Genomic DNA, 17,652 nt, shown 5'->3' with positions numbered 1-17,652 from the left:
TAATTTTTTTTCTTATAACCAAGGCAACATCTGCTTATTGTAAACATAGAAAAGAGAAACGTCACCTGAAATCCCACTTCCCAGAGATTTCTGCTATCAACATTTTGGTGTATTTTATTACTGGGCACACGTTTGTGCTCCTTTTCCCCAAAATGGAATCAAGCTTTTCTTGTCATCTAATAATGTTCTGTAAAGAACTATTCAGTGTCACAATTGAGGACTATTTTGACCTTGCCCATAGATATGTCTCAGCTCTTCTCATGCAGAAATGGCATGGTTCTGTTCAGGCAGGTGTGTCTGTGTCGCTTTTAATTTTCATTAAAAGGATCTTAGTCTTACTGCCTATCTGACTGATTATCCAATCACATTTCTCTGCCCTTCATCAATGACAGAGGGTATCCACACTTAGGAGTTTGCCTTGAACTCTACTTTCTTATACTTTTCAAAAGCCTGATTGCTAGAGATAGTATCTACAGAGGATTGCCTGAAGGACACAAATCTATTTATTCCTGTATGTATTCTAAAGTCTATCCTTGCAGCATGCCAGATCTCAGAGGATTGCATACACATAGCACACAATTTAACCCCTTGTAAAAATGCTTTTACAGGATTGAACTTCAGCTGTACATCATCAGCCTATATTGAAAAGCATCATAGGAAACAGTTCTCTGAAGTTTATTATTCTATCCATGACAAAAGGAGATGCATTATTATGGTAGACATCACTTACACCACTTAGGATCCCCTTTATGAGAATCCACAAAAGTGCTCAAGAAAGAAACCACAGTCTTTATACATTTCCTCCATCTTGTGGACCTCACTACTCTTAATTATTTGTTTCCATCTTTCCTTTGGCTTCTAGGAAGCTCAGTAAAGTGATAGCCCCCAACTAGCAATTATGCCTAACCATGGTATGCATCTATGCATTTCCTCTTAACCCCAGCTTTATGATATCTCTACCATCATTTTCCCTTCACCCATTTTCCCTTCAACTATACATTAATTTTAACTTTTTAAGTTGGATATATTTTTTAAGTCTTTGTGGGAGGGTGGAAGATGGAAAAAGTAAACAAGAAAGGTAGGAAGGGAAGAAGATATCAAAAGAAATAAGAGAGAATGAGAAGTGTGAGAGGGAGAGAAGAGGCAAGTAGGCAGAAAGACAAGAAAAGGCAGCCTAGAAAAATGGGGCAAACATCTGTGCTGCAGGAGTCTTAAGGAGGAAGAGATTCGTCTGTGTCTGACTGTGCTGGTCCGATGAATACCTGAAGGGGCTAATGATAATCGCAAGCTCTCACAGACAGCCCACCTTTGTGGGGTTATCTGCCAGGTACCTTAAGTGCATTATCTCATTTAATCCTGATAGCAAAGCTTTGAGGACAGCGCTATCAATATATCCATTTCTCAGATAAAAAATAAATAAATAAATAAATGATTTGCCCAAATTCACACTGGGAGTGATGAACCTGGTTTTCAACCCAGATCTGTTTGCTATACACTATAGCCTGTGGTTGAAGGTTAATCTGGTTCTTTTAAAATAAGCCTTTAAAAAACTTTTAGAGAACTCAAAACTCCAGTGGAAAGATATTTCCTTATATTAGCAATACCTTACCTTACCATCATCTTTGCGTGTGTGTGTATGTGTGTGTGTGTGCACACATAGACGCACGCAATAAAGGATGACTTTCCCTTTCATCCATCTGTTTCTATCCCCCAAATAGATGTAATCTTATTGAAAATGAGAGCAGGAATGGGGTGGGGGAAATAGTACAGACTGGCTGGCAGGAAGAGCAAAGAGGAAAGCCAAAAGGACAAAGGGAAAGCTGACAAGACAGAAGGAAAAGAGTGAAGGATGGGAGAGCAGACGGGAAGAGGGTCTTGCAAAGAACTGAAAACTTGACTGAAGGCCAGGGAAAAAACAAAAACAGTCTTGGCAGGAAGCATGGCATAAGAAGTGGCAAACTAGAGCGAAAATAACAAGGAGGTGCTCAGATAAAGATAAAGTTCTAAGGAGAGAAAGAGAGAAGGCTTTTTCAACCTCTCCTTTCTACCTCTGGGTCCACAACACTGGACAAGAGACAGACAAAGTGAAGGAAAGAACCCATTGCCTACCCTAAGCCCTCAACCCTCCAGTCAAAACCCAATTCTTCTAATTCAAAAATTGGAGATTGAAATATTTGTCTCATTTTTAGTAAAGATTTTTTTATCTCCAATTTTGCAATTGTTTTATTAAATCTTAATTTCTCAATAGCTCTAAGATCCCAGTAAAAGGCAGTATTTTTTTAAATCTCTAAGTCCCTGAGAAAGCTTTATACTAGTGGCACAGATGAAGATGGACTTAGGGACTTTCAGGTGGCAGTGGACAGCTGCACTGGGCAAAGCAGGACTCTATTCACGAATGCACCAACACTGAGCCCGTTGCTTGGTGGTTCCATTAGCAGTAAAGTAAAATCTCATCATTTTTCTATGGGTAGGAAAATATCATCTCTATTTCAACTGGGTCTTTTTAAAAAAATTATCCCAGTCACTGTACATGTGGTCATAGAGTCAAAAGATTCCATTTAGGAAAGCACCCCAAAGCCCAGCATCCATTCCCTGAATGAAAATAATGACAATTCTTTCTTCCTCCCTCCAATGTTTTATTTTGAAAATTTTCAAACCTACAGAAAGGTTGCAAGAAAAGTACCATGAATATACATACTCCGTTCATCTAGATTGGCTTTTTGTTCATATTTTGCCACATTTATGCCTTCTGTGTGTGTGTGTGTGTGTGTGTGTGTGTGATACATACACATACATACATATACACATTCATTTTTTGCTGAATCTTTGAAACTTTACAGAATTATTTGCAGATATTATAACCCTTCACCCCAAATACTTCAGCATATATCTCCTTAGGACAAAGACACCTTCTTTCATAACCACAGTATAATCATATTTGTAAAATTTCACAACTGATATAATACTATTATCTAATATACAGTCTACATTCAAATTTATCTCAATAATGTCTGTTACAGCTAAATTCCCCCAATCTAGGATCTTAACAAGGAGCATCATTGTATTTGATTTTTATGTCTCTCTAGCTTCCTTTAGTCTAGAAGAGCCTCTCCTCTTCTTGCCTTTTAAAAAAAAAAAATTTTTTGACATCGACATTGTTTTAAAAGTCCAGGCCAGTTACTTATTTTGCAGAATGCCCTCAATTTGGATTTCCCTGGTTGTTTATTCATGATTAAATTCATGCTAAACAATAGAAATATTGTTAGGTTGCATCATACAAAATTGTCATTTTTGTAAACCAAAGTCAGTCAAATATCAGCAACTTCATTGATTGAAATTAATACACCGAGGGTGTGTGTCCTTCCTATTACATCCCACCTGGGACACATGATGTTTGTTTGTGCCGTAACTGGTGATGTTAAGTTTGACCGTGTGTTTAGGGGATGTCCCCTAAATTTCTCCATTGCAAAAGTAACTTATTCTCTTTGTAATTAATATGAAATCCGTGGGGGATACTTTGAGACCGTGTAAGTATTCTGTTCCCCCGCAGTCTTTCATCTCTGTATTTTATTACACATTGATGATTTTCACCTGAATCCATTGCTATGTCGGATTTAAAGTGATAATCTTCTGTTTCTATAATTGTTCCATGTTCACTAGTTGGCATCTTTCTACCTCCCCACTGGTTGTAAACTTTTTTAGTCAGTGAAGATTCATGGATTCTTTTTTTAAATTTGGTATGTTATAATTCATTCCTGCCATTATTAATTATAATTTGTTCCTACTAAAAGTGTTTCTTTTTAAAAATTACCAAGTCATTCTTGCCTTTCTAATGCCAGTACATTTTCCCCTTTCAATGTATGTTACCTGCTTTGCCAGGTTTAAATCTGCATCTCCTGAGAGGCAGTTCCAGAATTGCTCATTTATAATCCTGCATATATTTTATATTCTCCTTATCCTCTTCCCAAAACATCTTATTTAAAGAAATCTATTTATAGTTATTCTATATATTGTTAGGAAGTTTCCTTCCTCCCTTCATCTCTCCTTCTGTCTTTCCTCTCTCATTCTTCCTTCTCTTCTTTCTTCTCTCTCTCTCTCTCTTTCCTCCTCACTCTCTTTTCCAGATCTAAGTTCTTGCTTTGTCTCCCAGGCTGGACTGTAGAGGCACAATCATAGCTCATTGCCATGTCAACCTCCCAGGCTCGAGCAATCCTCCCACCTCAGCCCCCTGAGCATCTGGGACTACAGGTGTGCACCACCATTCCTGGCTAATTTTAAATTGTTTTGTTTTGTTTTGTTTTTGTAGATATGAAGTCTTGCTACGTTGCCGAGGGTAGTCTCGAACTCTTGGGCTCAAACAATCCTTCTGCCTCAGCCTTCCAAAGTGCTGGGATTACAGGAGTGAGCCACCACACCTGGCCCTCTTTCATTCTTGCTTTTTCTTCCTTCCTTCCTACCTTCCTTTCTTTCTTGTCCCAGATATGTTTTAGAGTAGCTGCTAGGCCAGACAGTGGACCCAGTAGAGTCCCTGAACTTAGTCTAATAAGAAACAAGTATATAATATACATAGCTATAATTCAAGATAAGAAAGTAATAAAGTGGTTAAAACACTTTAAAAAGGAAGACTTGTATAATGAGTAAAATCTGGACATGTGGTAGTTTGGAAGACAATAAAAGTTTAAAAATGAACACTATTCTAATTTAGTCTCAAATAAAGTTCAGTTTTTCATCTAATGTTGCAAGTTAACCAGGATTACCCATATCGCACATGTGGGAGACACTGTATGTGTAAATGCCACATTTAGTTTCCAATGCACAAAAGTCTATTACTATAATTTATCCCTTCCATATAAGACCTAAAACATTGTGTCTGATGACATAAAGACTAAAAAAAAAAAAAAAAATTAAACTGGGTAATTTATTCTGACCTAGCTTCCAATTCACTAATTCTCTCTTTATCTTTGTCTGCTGTTTTTAGCCCATACAATGGGCTTTAAACTTCAATTGTTGTTTCTCTAGAAGTTCTATTTTGTTCTTTTTCAAAACTGTTTATCTATTTTTAAAATTTTTTGTTTTTAGAAAAAACTATTACAAAATTCACACGGAACCAAAAAAGAGCCCAAATACCCAAAGCAATCCTAAGTTAAAAAAAAAAAAAAAAAAAAAAAAAAGCTGGAGGCATCACATTACCCAACTTCAAACTATGCTGTAAGGTTACAGTAATGAAAACAGCATGGTACTGGTACAAAAACAGAAACACAGACCAATGGAACAGAATAGAGAATCCAGAAACAAAGCCACACACCTACAGCCATCTGATCTTCAACAAAATCAACAAAAATAAGCAATGGGGAAAAGACTCCTTATTCAATAAATGTTGCTGGGATAGCTGGCTAGTCATATGTAGGAAAATGAAACTGGACCCCTACCTTTCACCACATACAAAAATTAACTCAAGATGTATTAAATATTTGAATGTAAGACCTCAAACCATAAGAATCCTAGAAAAAAATCTAGGAAACACCATTCTGAATATCAGTCTTGGGAAAGAATTTGTGACTAAGTCCTCAAAAGCAATTGCAACAAAAACAAAAATTGACAATTGGGACCTAATTAAACTAAAGATCTTCTGAAGAGCAAAATAAACCATCAAAAGCATAAACAAACCACCTACAGAATGAGAGAAAATATTCACAAAACATGCATCTGACAAAGAACTAATATCCAGAATCTATAAGAAACTTAAACAACTGAACAAGCAAAAAACAACTCCCTTAAAAAATGGGCAAATTACATGAATAGATGCTTTTCAAAAGAAGACACACAAGCACATGAAAAAGTGGTCCACATCACTGATCATCAGAGAAATGCAACTCAAAACTGCAATGAGATACTATCTCATACCAGTCAGAATGGCAATTATTCAAAAATCAAAAAACAACAAATGCTAGCAAGGCTGTGGAGAAAAAGGAATGCTTGTACACCATTGGTGGGAATGTAAATTAGTACAGCCACTGCAGAAAGCAGTTTGGAGATTTCTCAAAGAACTTAAAACAGAACTACCACTCAACCCAGCAATCCCATTACTGAGTATATATCCAAAAGAAAACAAATTGCTCTAACAAAAAGACACACGCACTTGCATATTCATTGCAGCATATTCATAATAGCAAAGACATGAAGTCAACCTGCAGTGGACTGGATAAAGAAAAGATGACACATATAGACCATGAACTACCATGCAACCATAAAAGAATGAAATCATGTTCTTTGCAGCAACATGGATACAGCTGGAGGCCACTATCCTAAGAGAATTAACACAGGAACAGAAAACCAAATACCACATGTTCTCACTTATAAGGGGGAGCTAAACATTGGGTACTCATGGATATAAAGATGGCAACAATAGAAACTGGGTACTACTAAAGGGAAGAGGAAGGCAGGGGCAAGTGTTAATTAAGTAACTATTGGGTACTATGCTCAGTACCTGGACAATGGGATCATTCATGCCCCAAACCTCAGAATCACACAATATATCCAGGTAACAAACCTACACATGTGCCCACCCCCTGAATCTAAAATAAAAGTTGGGAAAAAATAAATGGCAGCCAATGTTCTGTCACTGATGGGTGTCTATGAACTGCTATTTTTATATGACATAATCTAAAATTTCCAGATTAGCAGTAAACACACTTCAAAACCTCACACACGAAAAAAATTAATTTTCTTGTTCTATGTAAATATTTTCAAGCTTGTCTTATTTCTTGAAACATAATAAGCATGATGGTTTTATATTTCTCAAATAATAATCTATTATATAAAGCCTTTGTAGATCTATTTCTCCTGTCTGTTTTTTCTATTGGTTATATTCCATCACGGTACTTGTGTACTTATGTTTTTACCATGAGCTGTTCATTTTTAATGGAAACTTATTTGTGGGACTTCTTTGAGGCCTGTTACTTTCATCCAGAGAGACACTGTCACTGCTTCTACCCAGCTTTCCAAGGCCACCACCAATCCTAGACCACCTTAATCTAAATTTAGGTTTGACGTTTTTTTAACCACCCAAATAACATAAAATTTGTACTTAAAAAATGCACATGGACAGATTTTTGTGGCTAAGATGTGTCAGGGCCAGTTTCCCTAACATTGGTTCTGCTCAGGACAAAAGCCACATTTGTTACAGTCCACTGGAAGTGGAGGTAAGGGTGACGTGTTCATTTCTGATTAACCTGTACCTTGAGGGTCCAGCCCTTCAGGACCCCAGTTTGATGGGTGGGATCTCCCGTTAGACATTCTACCTTGGTCAAGCCCTGAGCTTTATTTTTTTGTCCTATGAATCCCTTCAATCATCACACACACACACAAAATAAAAATTTAAAAAGTTTGCTGGTTCAGCAGTTCAGCAAATGCCTTTAGGGCAAAAGTAGTTTTCCTCTCAGACTTTTTGCTTTCACTAAGATTGGCCTGATAACTCTTTACAATATTTTTTACCCTTCCATCTTTAAAAAACATATATTTTTCTATACTGTATTAGTAAGATTTTATAATTGCTTTTAATAAAAGCATCCAAGTACCTAGCCCACTGTACTCTAAGAAATAGAACTTTAAATCAACAGTAACTGCAGTAACTTCTCAGACGTCACTTGATCATTCTACTTAAAAATGTAAAATGCTTGTTTAAAATGTTTCCATTCCATAAATATCCCAAGTTATTTACTGTCAATGATAAAAAATTATTTAAAATACACCCAATAATCTCAATAATACACATGTGTTCTGGCAAATTCTAGAAGATAAGACTTTAGATACTGGGCTTATAGACATTTATTTTTTACAATAAACTCTAAACTTATTGCAACAGCAGAAAATAAAGTATCCTGGGTAATTACATTGTTTTGATTAAGCAAGAAATTGTCATTTTGTTTTATTTTTATTATTAAAACCTTCTTAAATATTTAAGTACACATTAGTTAAAAATACAAAGTACCATTTAATGATTCAGAATCTTAACAATATTTCTTATTTAAAATTATGAAAAACATTTTAAAATCTCCAGAGTATCCTCTAGAAGTTGTTGTTTCAAAAAATTCAAATAATATACATCTAATACATAGCACATCTAATGTTTGCTTGCCATTTGTCTGTCATCCAAGTCAAAAGGTGAGAGACAGAAAATAGTGTTTGACTAATTCAGGGTAATAAATTAGGTGTTGCTCCAGTTATTTCTGGTTTCGTTTTTAAACAATTCTTATTTTTCTCACAGCATTGTGAAAATGGCCAGTATTAACCCTCTTCCACAGACCAGCAAACACAATATTACACATTGATTCAAGTAGTAAATAATCAGTTCAATGTTGAGAGGGCTGAACTGTGCTTTTATCTCCCCTGACACAGCTTTTGAGCAGAATTCAATTATTTTTAAAACCGTGAAAGAAGGGTTGGGTAGTAAGTCAACTGGCAAGAAAATCTAACATATCAGCAATGAAGTAGGACTTGGGAAATCCCATGACTTCAATGGATTTGTTCAATAACTACTTACTATGCACCTACTTTGGAAATGCACTAGACTCTGTGGAAACACAGTGAACAAGACAGAGTTCCTGCCCTCAAGGAATTTAGCCTCCAAAGGCTCTTGTAGGTGGCCAGTGGGGACAATAGCTTTGCTTTTCCACCACTTTCCCTCCCATTCGTCTTCCGCTTGCTCTCTGCGATTGCCCCCGCTCCATCCCAACCCAGGGTGCAGTTTGGGGAGTAGGAAGGGCCCAAGGAGGCCCCATCACCCCAGCATCTGCCTTGTTGACCAAGACCCCAGCTGGGTCCCATTTCCTCATCTCCCTCTCTAGAAGCCCTTCCTGTTCCTCGTCCCAGAGCTCACATATTAGTCTGTGATGAAATGCCCTGTGGAGCCTCAGTCAGGCTTTGTTCGGAAATGTGGATATTTATATGGATGGTCTTACATGAACTAACATAGCACCCAAGGCAGCAGAGGGCCCCTGGCAGAGGCAGGACCACCCTCAAAGGAGTTGATGTCAGTGCGAATGCCAAAGTAGAAAATGTGAGTGGGCTTGCTCCTAAGCACATAGAAGATACATCCTCACATCCTGGGGACTCCTAAAAATAACTGGAAGAAGTCTCAGAAGGAAAGCCGTAGTCCTTATCAATCAGCGGAAGCAGCAAATCAGCAAAATTGGGCATTAAGGTTATTGCAACCCCATCGTTAGCCAAAGCTAGTAACAACTGGGGACATTCAGGACATATATGCTGACTTCTGTCTCTAACATATAAGTCAAAAAGAGAAAAGGGAGTTGGAGAGGGCTGAGGGAAATTCCGAGAGCTTCTTACACTCTAATTCTCTTTTAAAAGGCCGTGTAACTATTTCAGAGTTGGGTGTATAGAGATGAGCTATGAGATTGGGTGGACTCTGTCCCACAACGGAGTCTTTGAGGAAAGGATTTGGTTAGAAGAGATAGTTGGGAAATCAGAAGAAGCAGGTAGCCTGGTTCTGGGTTAAGTCAGAAAAAAACAAGCAACAACAACAAACACAGGCATTCATTAGAACCAAAAAATATGCTCAAAACTTATTTACATTAGCAGGAAGGCTGGACTCCCACCCTCAACAGGACCTTGTTCCACCATCACCCCCTCGCGTCCTGTTCTCACCCCTTAAGCCTCTCACCACCACAACCTCCCACTTCATTTTAACCCAGCAATCAATTTACAAATTTTAGGATCGTGGCTGTCAACCTTGGCTGCATATTAGAATTACCCGGGGAGCTTTTAGAAACCCCAATGCCCAGGCCAATTAAATCAGAAGTGAAACCCAGACATCAGTAGATTTTAAAGCTCTCCTGGTGATTCCAGTGTGCAGCCAAAGTTGAGAACCACTGTTTTAGGAGCACAACTCATTAATAATAAATGTCTAGCTTTTCATCAAAAGCAGAGTGTCAAAAAGGAAAACAGACTGGTGGGGGATCAGGCAGGGGTGGAGTGCAGAAAGTAGGCTTTTGCATCAGTAATGACAGACAATGTGTGTGTGTGTGTGTGTGTGTGTGTGTGTGTGTGTGTGTGCATGCGCGCACATGCACGCGCTCCCTCTGTTAAGAGCTCATTCAAATTTACCGCAAAAATATTGAGACCTAAAAAGGGAAGTGCACCAAGGTGATTAAATACAAAGAATAAACAAACTTGGAAAAATCCTTTTTGCTGAAAATGAAAGAACCAACATTAAAAGCAATCTTGAGATTGCATTTTACAATCACCAGTGTAAGAAAAAAAATCTTAAATGACAACTTTGGTGAGCTTGCAATGAAACCAATATGCTCACAAATTCTGATGGCATTGTAAATTGATTTTAAAATATCCTTCTGGATAGCAAATGGTAGCACAAAGAAAATTATAAAGACGCTTGGACCCATGGTCTCCTAGATGTTTATCTTCAGGAGGTATTTAAACTGGAACAAAAAGATAGACTTGGAAACTATCTCTGTAACTAAGTAGCAAAAAAAAAAAAAAAACTGGAAAAAAAACAAAATTTTCAACGTTGGGGTAATGGCTTAATAATTCATGAACACTATGCAGCCATTAAGCTGACAACTATGAAGGCTCTGGGAAAACGCAGGAAAAAATCATTCCCTTTAGGGGGCCCTACCCCAGGCTCAACACAGCCTGGCTTCTCCACAGCTAACTGCCTGCCGGGGCCCATCCTGAGAAGGAAGCTGTAATTTAATTTGATTCCCAGCTTCCCCTGAGAGACCTCTGGAGGTAGTTCCTGTCAGGCCTCACACCTCGGTTTGGGACCTGCCAGCACCACAGGGAGCCCAGGCTCCTGCCACCTGGGCCCTTATCCCCAGAGCCCTGAACATACCCTCATCTCAGTGAGCCCCTCCACATCTTCTTCCTCCCAAAGCTCTCAGTCTGCCCTCTGAAACCCACAAGGTGTCATCATCCAAGCCCCCTGTATCTGCAACTTCATCTCTGAGCCTTCCCTTGTGGATCTCTGAGCCTTCCCTCACTCAGTGGATAGGAGGCATTTTGGAAATTTGAAATGTTAGTCATCAGAGTGATTGGGTGTAGCTTCCACCAGGGTGATAGCATTTGCTGCAATGAGCACTAACAGTCCCTCACAATGAAGAATCGCCTTGTATCCTGCAGGGCAGTCCCACAGTTTAAGAAACTGCTTATCATTATCTGAACCTGTAATTCAACCCTAGTCTACATACACACCCAAAGTATTTTTCATACACTTTCAAAATACACTGAATTGTCTAGACATCAAGCTTCCGTGTACAATTGAACTGGTCTTTGTCTCATGCACTTCCTAAGAGTTGCATACCATTTCAGAAACTCTCACCCTGGAAGGCAGCACACCCCTAACAGTCTGCCCAGGCACGTGTCACACTGCAATTCCCCTCCATGGGTCCACAGTTATAACTAAACATTTGTATATGTCTACATGAAACCATCTTATCGTAACTTACTTTCCCTTTATCTTTTCATTAGAACACAGCTGCAGAGTTACAGAACATTTATTAGAAAAGGGGAGCATTGAGACATAGAGGAATGAGCCCCTAGTTCCTCTTATAGCTCTTAAAAGTGAAGTCTGAGTTCCTCCCTGCACGCTTCTTGCACAGGACTTCAAGCTGGTGTATCTCTGTGATGACTTCCAGACCATGTCTCCTTTCTCCTCTATCAAAACTCTTATGTTTTGAAAAGAAAAATATGCCATCAGACCATACTGCCCATATCCCCTTCTCAATGCATTCAACTACAGACTTCGGGATCACTCCCCTTCATTTACTGATTTTTCATCCCTGGCTCACCCTCTTCCTTTCTACCAATGCTTCTGTGATCATTCCTGGAAACGTCAGCCTTTACGGGGACAATCAACCATCACCCTGGCTTTGCAATTCTTTAATCTCCTCACTTCCAAAGACCACTTTTCCAGCCTACGTTAGCCAACCACTATCATGGCTATACCCACAGTCGTAATCATCACCAGGAACTGCACCACCTCTAAAATCTCAGCTTAAATCCTCCTCCCTCTGACTGCCACCTCCTGTCCTTCCAGCTCCCTTACTCTACTACCCTCCTTCCAACAATTCTTAGACCCTGTTAGGACTTTCAATTCATCGTTCTCATCATTTTCCCACTCTCTTCCTCCCTGTCTGCACACCTGCCTCAATCCACGTCGTTACCTGTAAGGTTATGTTTTTATTGTTTCTTGATCCAGTTTTGATTCCATGGGACACAATTCTATACACACACACACACACACACACACACACTCTTTGTCACTTACTCCCTTCATTGTCTGGCAAAACCCTAATCCCAGTTAAACACTCCACTTCCAGCTGAATGAAGCAGAGGATAAAAGCACACTACCATGCAAATTGTCTGTCTTTAATTTATGACAAAAAAATCCAGGTGGGCCCTTGCCTCATTTAGATTGATAATAGGAAATTGATTTTCTTACTTTTTAAGACAACTCTTTCACATTTTCTCCTTTTCTCAAATCACCAGCACCATCTCCTCTCCCCACTCTCTGATGATGATCTAGTATTTTATTTCATTGACAAAAATAGACCCAGTTTCATGAGAATCAGCTCCTCTTTCCACTAGTAAATCTAACAACCTACGTGCATCTGTATCTATACGTTACACCTTTAACAATATAAGAAGGATGAAATAGTCATACTCTTATCTAAGACCAGTCCTCACTTGTGAACCGATTCCTTCCCATCACTTCTTATCTACTTAGAGTCTTTGCCTCAGAAATTATCCCTCTCTCATGAATCACCAGTTTCTCACTCCCAGCAGCCTACAAATATGTCATATGTTTTCCTCCTTTACTATGTCCTTCTCCAGCTATGACTCCATGTAACTCCACTTCTCTGCTCCTGCTCACAGCAAAACTCCTTGAAAGTTGTCCCTGCATGTCTTCACTTCCTCACCTTTCTCATTCTGTCTAGAATGCACTTTATTGAAATTTCACCCTCACCACACTACTGAAACTGCTCTTATTAAGATCATTAATGACCTCCATCTTGCAAAACCCAATAGTCATTTCTCTGTCCTCTATCTTACTTCGCTTCTCAGGAGCATTTTACATAGTTGATCAGGTCCTCCCTTCTTTTTTTCCTCTTTTCCTTTTTTTTTTTTTTTCTTTTTTTTTTTTTTTTGAGATGAACTCTTGCTCTGCCACCCAGGCTGAAGTACAATGGCATGATCTCGGCTCACTGCAACCTCCACCTCATGGGTTCAAGTGATTCTCCTCCCTCAACCTCCCCAGTAGCTGGGATTACAGGCGCACACCACCACACCTGGCTAATTTTTGTATTTTTAGTAGAGACGGAGTTTTACCATATTGGCCAGGCTGGTCTCTAACTCCTGACCTTGTGATCCACCCACCTTAGCCTCCCAAAGTTCTGAGATTACAGGCGTGAGCCACTGCGCCCGCCCTGGTCCTCCTTTCTTAAAGTATGTATTCATCGTTTCTAGAAAGCTACACTATGCTGTTTCTTCTTCTACCTTACTGGTCATTCCTTTTTAACTTGCTGCTTCTCTTCTGCTCAACCTCTAAATGTTGATGCCCCCTAAGCTTAGTCCTAATCCCCTTCTTACCTATCTATCCTGAGATCTGTGGCATTAAGTATCACCTACAAGCTAATGGCTCCCAGTTTTAATCTCTAGCATCAACGCTCTCCTAGGTTTGGATACACATCTCTGCTGTGTATCTGACGTCTCCTCTGGTGCTATCTAACAGGCATCTCAAACTTACCCTGACCAGGGCAAAATGCTTGGTGCTCCCCCACAGTCCACTCCTGCACTAGTCTTCCCCACCGCCTTTCATGGCACCATCATTCACCCAGCTGCTCAGATAAAAAACCCAGGAATCATCTGAAACTGCTCTCTTTCTCTCATCCTCACATCCAATTCAATAGCAACCCTTTTGACTCTACTTATCAAAATTGTTGTTTACTATGGGAAATGCAAACAGTCAGCATCTCTTTGCTGCCTGTTTACAGAGTAAATGTGTCAGGCTCAGACCACAAGTGAGTCCAGCCAGTCAGAACTCACTCCATTCTGGCCATCTGCAGATACCCACGAAGTTACTTATTACCTAGATGTTTCAGTCATCTGTTGCTATATAAAACACCCCAGAACTCAGTGGCTTAAAACACAACACTTACTTATGTGTTGACTATTTTTAAGTCAGGGGGCTCATAGAGGGGATGGCTCATCTCTGATCCACAAGGCATCTGGTAAGGAGCTTGCCTGAAGCTGGAGGATCTACCTCCAGGGTGGCGTCATCCACACGGCTGGCAAGTTGATGTTGGCTCCTCAGCTATTATCACCTAGTGACCTCATTTGTCTTTATGTGGGCTTATCACTGAAGCTTCTTGGATTTTCTTACAGAAGGGTGACTTCCAAGAAGAGAGAAATAGAAGTTGTCAGTCATCTCAAAGGATAGGCCTGGAATTGTCACTTCTATTGTATTGAACAGTCCCAGGGCTAGCCAGAATTCCAAAATAGACTTCTCCTCTCATTCAGGGAGAGTCACAAAGAATTTTTGGCCAACTTTAACACCCTACATCGGCCCTTTGAACTGCATAACCAACCTGTAGTCCATTTGATTCTTTAGAAACGGTGGTGTGTTGGTACCGTTTTAACAACTGCCTAGAGAGAAGCAGGGAATGGGAACTGATTTATAGTATTTGCCCATTTCCATGGTGTACGCTCTCTCATCATGGCTGATTTGAGGCTACCAACATGACATCACTGAACACAGAACTGGGAAGAAATGCACACAGTCTGCTCTCTCAAGTCAGTACAAGCTTGCTCCAGAAACAATGTTGATCCGTTGAGAAGGAAACCTCTGCATGGTGTCCAGGCAATAAATGTTTATTGAGGACCTACTATGTACTAGGCATTAGGAATACAGAAGTGGCCAAAAGTCCTGCACTCACAAGGCTTGATCCTAACAAGGGAGTCAGATAATAGGTAACAAAGTACCATAACGATATGTGCTACTAAGAAAAAATAAAACAGGGCAGAGTAGAGAGGGATGAAGGATACTCTTTGAAGATAGGGTAATCCGAGAAGGCCTTTCTGAAAAGAAGACATTTAAGTAGGTTAGCAACCGATAGTCAGTTGAAGCTAACTAGATGTTAACTCCCTTATAGCACTTGCTGCATGCCAGGCACTCCTTTTGTCAGATTACACATATTAATTCATGAAATAAATTTCATAAGAAAATTTCCTAAATTTCCAAAACATGCTAGGGTTAAAGCCAGACTGAGAACATGACACATTTAACTCAATAAAAAATAATACGTTATTTATATCTGTAATATGTATTTTTTATATGTAATATGTAATACGTTTGGATGTTACAACCATTGAAACATATGTCTAGATTCAGAAAAAAACATGTTGAAAGGGGCAGGAAATTTGGAACAGCAATGCAGAAAGACAAAAGCATTGGGAAGAATGTGATTTGGACTCTCATCCAAGCTCATCCTCTGGCGGAGAAACCAGCTGTGAAAGGACAGCCTAAAAAGAGCGTGAGGGAGTGAATTTACACATGTGTGATTCAGCAGTTTTGGGGAGAGTTTACAAACTGTCTTTAAATATGATGTGCACTGTCTGGCCAACAAGGGCAAAGACCTTACAGAGCCGTGCCCGAGAAACCCGCCTTAAACATGTGATGTGTTTTATGATCCAGGCACCTTCACGTTTATCCTCAACAGCCACCCTGTGAAGCAGCTAGGGCAAGAAATGGCCTCTTTTCACAGATGAGGAATCTTGGACTCAGTCAACAAGAGAGTCAGGCTCTAAATCAAATTAATTCAATAAATATGTCTTCAGTGCCTGCAATGGACCAGGCGTGATGCGGAAGCTGGGGGTGAAACTGTTCTTCCCCATCATTTATCCACTGTCCTGGGAACATGGGAAATGTGGTGCCACACCCTCACGGGCTCCCCCACACATGGACAGGGGTAGCACACCCTGAGTGATTCATTCTTCAGGCAGAGGAGGACGCCAGGGAGAGGTAGGGCCCTTCCCATGTGCAGTAGTGGATGTTGAACCTCACACACGTCTGCCTTAGCCCCCTCCGTCAGCAAGAGCAGAGACAAGCCACTCCCGACATTTCACCTTCCCCATCTGTAAAGCAACTTCAAAACTAATTTCTCTTATGACTAAAAATCTTTCTAAAATGCTATACCAAAACCAACGATTTCATAATCACCATTTCTGAGATCCTGAGACACCTCCCCGTAAATACACGCTGTTGTTGCTCTCAATCAAATGTGTTAGAGCTGGAGCAGGATAGAAGAGCCGGTCCCCTGGCAGAGCCCCTGGGGCTGATGAAAGCTTTGACTCAGTGGGTCAGAGGGACGCATCCCCAGGGAAACTGGCTAAGAGCACTAAGTTGAACCAGGTGTCAGAAGCCCCATTCAGCCTTTTAAATGGTTCAGGGGAGGCTGTGATCAGCAGAGTGAAGGGCTGCTGAAGGATCAAAGGCACCAGAGAGCAAGAGACAACCCAAGTCGGCCGTGAATAAGAAATTGTTTTCTTCCTTAAGGAGCAAAACATGCTACGGTTAAAGCCAGACTGAGCACGTTCAGGCTACAGCAGATATGGCAGGAAATATTTACGTGTATGTGGAGGTGGTAGAGGGGTGGAAGAAAAAATTAGTTTATGTAGTCCATAAGCATTCATCTCCTCTGGAACTGTGAAGAAAATGATTGGAATTAGGGTCTCTATTTTTTAAAAGAACTGATGTCAGAGGAGGTAAATTGTTGAAAGACTCTAAGTAGATGAACAGAAGCAAAAAAATAAAAATCCCAAATATTTTATTCTCTGGTCTAGCCATCAAAGAATGTATCCTTTATCTTAAAAGATGGTTATCTAGTTGCTTTAAAGCCTGGGGAAAGATCTGAAAATGGCAAAATGCCAAATATATAGACTCTCTTGGGAAAAGAGGAGGGGAGATAAGAGGTTTTCCTATCAATGGAATACTAAGATTGACTTTCAGCTAGGAATCAGCCAATTTATTACTTCTTTCCCATTGTGAAGAAATACTATAAACGACACACTAAGCCCCAAAGAAACTGGTTGGAGGAAAAGAAAAAAAAAATCAAAACCCGAGTGTAGAAAGACAGGCAAGTAAGATCAGTTTGCTGGGTTCTATCCAAGTCCACCTAATTATGCAGGAGGCTTGGCTGGCAACCTGACATCAGGCAGGCGGTCCTTAGATTCCCAGGCCCAGCCGGCAACTTCCCACCTGCACTGGGTGGGTAACAGGGCACCGCATCAATCTCCTACAAGTACTCAGGTTTTCTGTTTCTGTGCCCAAGGAGAGCCCTCCCAAAACCTAAGTACATTCTGCTTTTTCGGAATTGCTCCTTCAGGCGAACGGCCAAGACCCGGTGGCTCTTTTTTCTTGCTTAGGCGCAGCTACACACAGTCCTTTCTCCCCCTCCTTGGCCTTGTCCTCGTTCTTTTTCCACTGACCCCACCCAAAAAAGACTGTGTTTCATTGTCTCTAACTAACTCAGTTACGCTTTCCACACCAAGAATGTTATTTTGGAGAAAAAGGTTATAATACTCTGTGGCATACCCGGAAACATCTGGAGAGAAGGTGTA

The sequence above is a fragment of the Macaca mulatta genome, chromosome 4 (assembly GCF_049350105.2).
Source record: "Macaca mulatta isolate MMU2019108-1 chromosome 4, T2T-MMU8v2.0, whole genome shotgun sequence".
Taxonomy (NCBI): domain Eukaryota; kingdom Metazoa; phylum Chordata; class Mammalia; order Primates; family Cercopithecidae; genus Macaca; species Macaca mulatta.
The sequence above is the reverse complement of the archived record's forward strand: the minus strand, read 5'-3'. Positions refer to the sequence as shown.